The sequence below is a fragment of the Denticeps clupeoides genome, unplaced genomic scaffold (assembly GCF_900700375.1).
Source record: "Denticeps clupeoides unplaced genomic scaffold, fDenClu1.1, whole genome shotgun sequence".
Taxonomy (NCBI): Eukaryota; Metazoa; Chordata; class Actinopteri; order Clupeiformes; family Denticipitidae; genus Denticeps; species Denticeps clupeoides.
In genome coordinates, this window is record NW_021630047.1 from 524,994 (window position 1) to 531,484 (window position 6,491).

General features: G+C 48.3%; 1 long non-coding RNA gene across 1 annotated transcript; it reads right to left on the minus strand.

Annotated features, from left to right (window-relative positions):
- Nucleotides 1-130: 130 nt before the first annotated feature.
- LOC114781550 (uncharacterized) lies at nucleotides 131-3,710 on the minus strand. The gene is made up of 3 exons (XR_003747699.1): nucleotides 3,696-3,710; nucleotides 2,707-2,749; nucleotides 131-257 (listed from the first exon to the last, which is right to left on the minus strand). It is a non-coding gene; the product is annotated as an uncharacterized LOC114781550 (long non-coding RNA).
- Between the last annotated feature and the right edge of the window lie 2,781 nt (nucleotides 3,711-6,491).

The following is a 6,491-nucleotide window of genomic DNA, read 5'->3' on the forward strand; positions in this document are numbered from 1 at the left end:
GGTCACACAGGGTCTCACAAGATCAACAAGACCTGATCTGGGAATGATGGCAGCTTATTAGAAGCTGTTAGTATAGTGTGTGTGTGTGTGTGTGTGTGTGTGTGTGTGTGTGGTTGGGTGAATTACTAGTCATATGAAGCTGAGCTGCTGTTTCCGTTTCTCTCCTCTTCATGTTCAGAGACCCCCAAACCTCCATCTCCCTCACTTCTGTCCTGTCCCACCGGGTGGCGCCATTCTGCTCACTGGCCTGAACGCACCTGTAACCCATTTAGGGGGGAGAGTTTATTTAAGGATCTTCTAGATCTTCTATATAACTTTACCACCTTACCTTCTACCGACGTTCACCATCTACTGACTACCTCCTCGTCTTCTACTGACATCCACCATCTACTGACTACCTCCTCGCCTTCTACTGACATCCACCATCTACTGACTTTACCTCCTCGTCTTCTACTGACATCCACCATCTACTGACTACCTCCTCGCCTTCTACTGACATCCACCATCTACTGACTTTACCTCCTCACCTTCTACCGACGTTCACCATCTACTGACTTTACCTCCTCGCCTTCTACTGACGTCCACCATCTACTGACTTTATCTCCTCGCCTTCTACTGACGTCCACCATCTACTGACTTTACCTCCTCACCTTCTACTGACGTCCACCATCTACTGACTTTACCTCCTCGCCTTCTACCAACGTTCACCATCTACTGACTACCTTCTCGCCTTCTACTGACGTCCACCGTCTACTGACTACCTCCTCGCCTTCTACTGACGTCCACCATCTACTGACTTTACCTCCTCACCTTCTACCGACGTTCACCGTCTACTGACTACCTCCTCGCCTTCTACCGACGTCCACCATCTACTGACTACCTTCTCGCCTTCTACTGACGTCCACCGTCTACTGACTACCTCCTCGCCTTCTACTGACGTCCACCATCTACTGACTTTACCTCCTCACCTTCTACCGACGTTCACCGTCTACTGACTACCTCCTCGCCTTCTACCGACGTCCACCATCTACTGACTACCTCCTCGCCTTCTACCGACGTTCACCATCTACTGACTTTACCTCCTCGCCTTCTACTGACGTCCACCGTCTACTGACTTTACCTCCTCACCTTCTACCGACGTTCACCATCTACTGACTTTACCTCCTCGCCTTCTACCAACGTTCACCGTCTACTGACTACCTCCTCGCCTTCTACTGACGTCCACCATCTACTGACTTTACCTCCTCACCTTCTACCGACGTTCACCGTCTACTGACTACCTTCTCGCCTTCTACTGACGTCCACCATCTACTGACTTTACCTCCTCGCCTTCTACTGACGTCCACCGTCTACTGACTTTACCTCCTCACCTTCTACCGACGTTCACCATCTACTGACTTTACCTCCTCGCCTTCTACCGACGTCCACCGTCTACTGACTACCTCCTCGCCTTCTACTGACGTCCACCATCTACTGACTTTACCTCCTCACCTTCTACCGACGTTCACCGTCTACTGACTACCTTCTCGCCTTCTACTGACGTCCACCGTCTACTGACTTTACCTCCTCACCTTCTACCGACGTCCACCGTCTACTGACTTTACCTCCTCGCCTTCTACTGACGTCCACCGTCTACTGATTTTACCTCCTCGCCTTCTACTGACGTCCACCATCTACTGATTTTACCTCCTCACCTTCTACCGACGTTCACCGTCTACTGACTACCTCCTCGCCTTCTACCGACGTCCACCATCTACTGACTTTACCTCCTCGCCTTCTACTGACGTCCACCGTCTACTGACTTTACCTCCTCGCCTTCTACTGACGTCCACCGTCTACTGACTTTACCTCCTCGCCTTCTACTGACGTCCACCATCTACTGACTACCTCCTCGCCTTCTACTGACGTCCACCGTCTACTGACTTTACCTCCTCGCCTTCTACCGACGTCCACCATCTACTGACTTTACCTCCTCGCCTTCTACCGACGTTCACCGTCTACTGACTTTACCTCCTCGCCTTCTACCGACGTCCACCATCTACTGACTACCTCCTCGCCTTCTACCGACGTCCACCATCTACTGACTTTACCTCCTCACCTTCTACCGACGTTCACCGTCTACTGACTTTACCTCCTCGCCTTCTACCGACGTCCACCATCTACTGACTACCTCCTCGCCTTCTACCGACGTTCACCATCTACTGACTACCTCCTCGCCTTCTACCGACGTCCACCATCTACTGACTTTACCTCCTCACCTTCTACCGACGTTCACCATCTACTGACTACCTCCTCGCCTTCTACTGACGTCCACCATCTACTGACTTTACTGCTCAACTATCATGTGACTGTAAATGTAGTCTTTGTCTGTATGTGCCTGCGTGTGTGTGTGTGTGTGTGTGTGTTTGTGTCTTTATTGATGTGATCAGGCAGCTGTGAACAGTCAATAAAACACAACTTGCTGAATAAATGAATGAATAAATAAATGAATAAATGAATAATTAAGTCTTCATCTCTTTATTGATGAGCAGCCAACAGGGAAATCAGTGTGGACACACAAACTCTGAAGCCTGGACAGCGTTACACTGGGTGGTGCTTGTGGGTAATGACCTCTGACCTTTAACTTCGGTGCCTCTGAGTGTTGTTGACATTGTGGTGTGTTTGTGTGTGTGTGTGTGTGTGTGTGGAGTTGAAGGGGTTCCGTACCTGATGAGAACAGAATCCAGGAGAACATAATGAGCTGGAGGGGCTGAGAATGGGTGAGAGGCAGGAAGAGAGGGGTTACCACACCAGAGGAGGAAAAAAGCAGATAAGGCAAGAGGTCACGACCCCTACAGGTCAGATGTCAGGAGGTGTAAAGGTTTCAGGTAATGTCTGACACACACACAGAAATATGTGTACACACAAGTACACAAACCCACCCTCATTATCTCACGCAAACATCCATGCATCACACACATACACACACCTGAAAAGGAATTCTCATCCTCACACACACACACACACACTGGAGCAGGACTGCTCTGCATCAAGTATTACGGGAAGATGTCTGTTTTCTCCTCAGTTTATATGTGTGTGTGTGTGTGTGTTCTCCACATGATATATTAGATGCTCGACCCTTCTTGCCAAATTGTGTGTTAGTAGGTAAGTGGGTATTTCCAAAAAAAAGAGGCCTCTGGTTTCTGTCATTTTTTGGTTTTCTGGCAGCACACACACACACACACACACACACACTTTAACTGGTACCGAACAAATAAACAGCCTGTAAACAAACACAGAGTGTGTGTGTGTGATTTGAATGAAATCTGGTAAAAAAAAAAATTATTTAAAGTATTTTGATAAATTCTACTTTGGTACTTCGGGTCTAAAGAATGTTCTAGAACAAGTTGGTTGTGTCTCTCCCTCACTGAGGCCTGAAGATGCATGACTACCCACAATCCTCTGAAAGCTCTCTCCCCTCAACAATCCGCCACATTGTTGGGTCCGGCTCCCCTGACCTCTCCCCTCTGCCGTTAACCTGGCCTGGGGTGAGGGGGCGGGGCCGATCGCAGAGAGGTCATTTCACACGAGAAGGGGCATGGTACCATCTCGTTCGGCCCCGATGTGACCATAAACATCATTTACACACACATACGCACACACACACACACACACACACACACACAGCTAAACAAACAGAAGTTCTGGGGACTCACCCGGTCCAGGCAGGGATCACGAGTCTCTGCTTCACCAGAAATACACACTCGAGAAGAACAAGCAGTCCCCACAAGACAGCATCGCCCTCAGGCTCACACACACACACACACACACACACACACACTCCAGAGCAGCACTTTTTAAATGGCTGCACTTATTTCAAATTGTTCTGTCTTTAAATCTCATTAGCGCTGAAGCTGATCTGTCTTCACTGATTCATTCCTCCTCCTCCCTCCTGACCTCCATTACTACTGGACCAGCCTGTGGTGTGTGTGTGTGTGTGTGTGTGTGTTTCTCCTTCCGTTCTTTGTGAAGTCCAGCTGTGTGTGTTGTGATGATGTGAGATAAGACCACACCTCTGTCAGCTCCACCCCCATCCCTCGCCCTCTCTCTCTGTGCTGCACACACACATACATACACAGAATCAGTTTATTCCAACATGTAGAATATGTATATGTCTGTGTGTGTGTGTGTGTGTGTGTGTGTGTATTGTGCAGGAAGCGCCTGTTTCCTCTTCAGGCACCACTTGTTGGAGAATTCTAATGAGAAACCCCCCCCCCACACACACACACACACACACACACACACACACACACACACCCCAGTCAGATTATTCTCTTCTCTTGAGGTTCTGTTCTCAGCAGATTATCGGACCATCTCCAGTCCACCCGTCCACCGCACCAGCAGAACCCACACAGGCAGTTGTTCCTGCAGAAGCAGAATTAGAGCTGAGGAACCTCTGCTGCACCTCTGAGGGTGGAACAGGGACTAATTACACTGATTGGTCTGATTATGATCCATTTCCCATGAGCCTTTTCAGCAGGAAGTAGAGCAGCTGCAGAATTTTCCCCTTCCATTTACAAGTCCAACTGACACACACACATACACACACACACACACACTATCTCAGCCTTAAGACCATGTGTGTTACTGTGCATACATATTTTTTATGTTTTCTTGCGTTTAGGACACCATTTCAAGATTGTGTGTCAAGTATGTACACAAGTCACAATACACCACACACACACACACACATACATCAACAGAACAGAACTTATTCCGGATGTGTGTCTCCTGAAAAAAAAAATGGAAGGAAGGCATCAGTCATCAGTCTAGATGAATGTAGACACTTACACACACACACACACACACACACACACACAAACACAAACACACACCCGCGCACACACACACACACACGGAAAAGCCCTTATCCTGCTTTCCATCACAAAGATCTGATAACACTCACAATGAGATTCTAAGGGCCAGTGGTGGTTCTAGCGGTTAAGGAAGCATCCCTGTAATCAGAAGGTTGCAGGTTCGAATCCCGACCCGTCAAGGTCCCCTTGATGAAGGTCCCGTCCCCACACGCTGCTCCCCGGGCGCCTGTCATGGTGCCCACTGCTCACCAAGGGTGACGGGTTAAATACAGAGGACACGTTTCACCGTGACACCGTGTGCTGTGCTGCAGTGTTTCACTTCACTTTCACACACACACACACACACACACATCACTCATCACTCATGGAGAGACAGAAATGATCAGTAATGCTGCGTCTCTTCAGGTTCTGTTGTCTTTTGGAACTGATGTTCTGTTACTCTGCAGGTGATGTTCTGCGGTAAAAGATGGAAAACTGGACACCTGGAATTCATTACGTACACTCATTATTTCAGTGTTGCTGACACATTACTAACCCACCTGATTTACACACACACACACACACACACACACACACACACACACTTATTTAAACAGAGTGTCAATGAGCTTCACTGTTGAAAATACAGATCAAATTCAGATCAATCACACATATTGATCAGTCACTGACCTTTACAGGCTGGTCAGATGGTGTGCACTTTGAGGTCAAGGGCTGTTAGAAGAGAACGATCTGGTTCAGCCAGCAGAGAAACACACACACACACACACACACACACACACACACACACACACAGAGCCAGTTAGGGAGGTCATGTTCCAACAAGTTCCTACAGGAGCAGCACAACACACACCACAACCCTCACAACTCAACTGCTACATACAGATCACACCATGTTTACATCTACAGCATTTACCAGACGCCCTTACAGTCACAATGGTAGTAAGTGGGGTTTGAACCCGGGGTGAGTGTCTCAACCACTAGGCTACTACCACACACAATTCCATCAGATGCAAGATCCTCACAACAGAAGATCATCTCCTTCTGAATCACGTCCTCCTGGATTACTTTCATCTGGATCACTTCCTTCTGGATCAGTCCCCTGGATAACGTCCTTCTGGATCACATCCTTCTGGATGACCAGAGCAAACCTGGAGCAGAAGTGGAACCAGGACCTGCTCTGTGTGGAACACCAGGCCTCGCCGTCAGGGTGGTACGGTGGTACTGAGGAAAGGAATGATGGATCAGAATGTTGGATCACACACAGCTTCTGCACTTTAAAGGAACGTGAGTGAGATGATCTGCAGGGGGAGCGGGGTGTAAGTGAGGATGGAGACAGTCGGGTGTGTGGAGGTGAGGTTGAAGGTTACTAATTGAATTGACTCTAAAAGAAACACAAGCCGGATCTGAGCATAATTTGTTATGGTGAGATGCCAGTAAGGAATCTTCTGTGTGTGTGTGTGTGTGTGTGTGTGTGTGTGAATGACTGATGATGAAAGTAAAACACTAATGGGACGCATAGACTGGCGAGTGTAGGGGCTGGATGTGAGACCCTTTTATAAAGGTCTGGTCCTACATCAAATACACACACACACACACACACACACACTCATTATTTTCTCAGTCTTTTACACACAT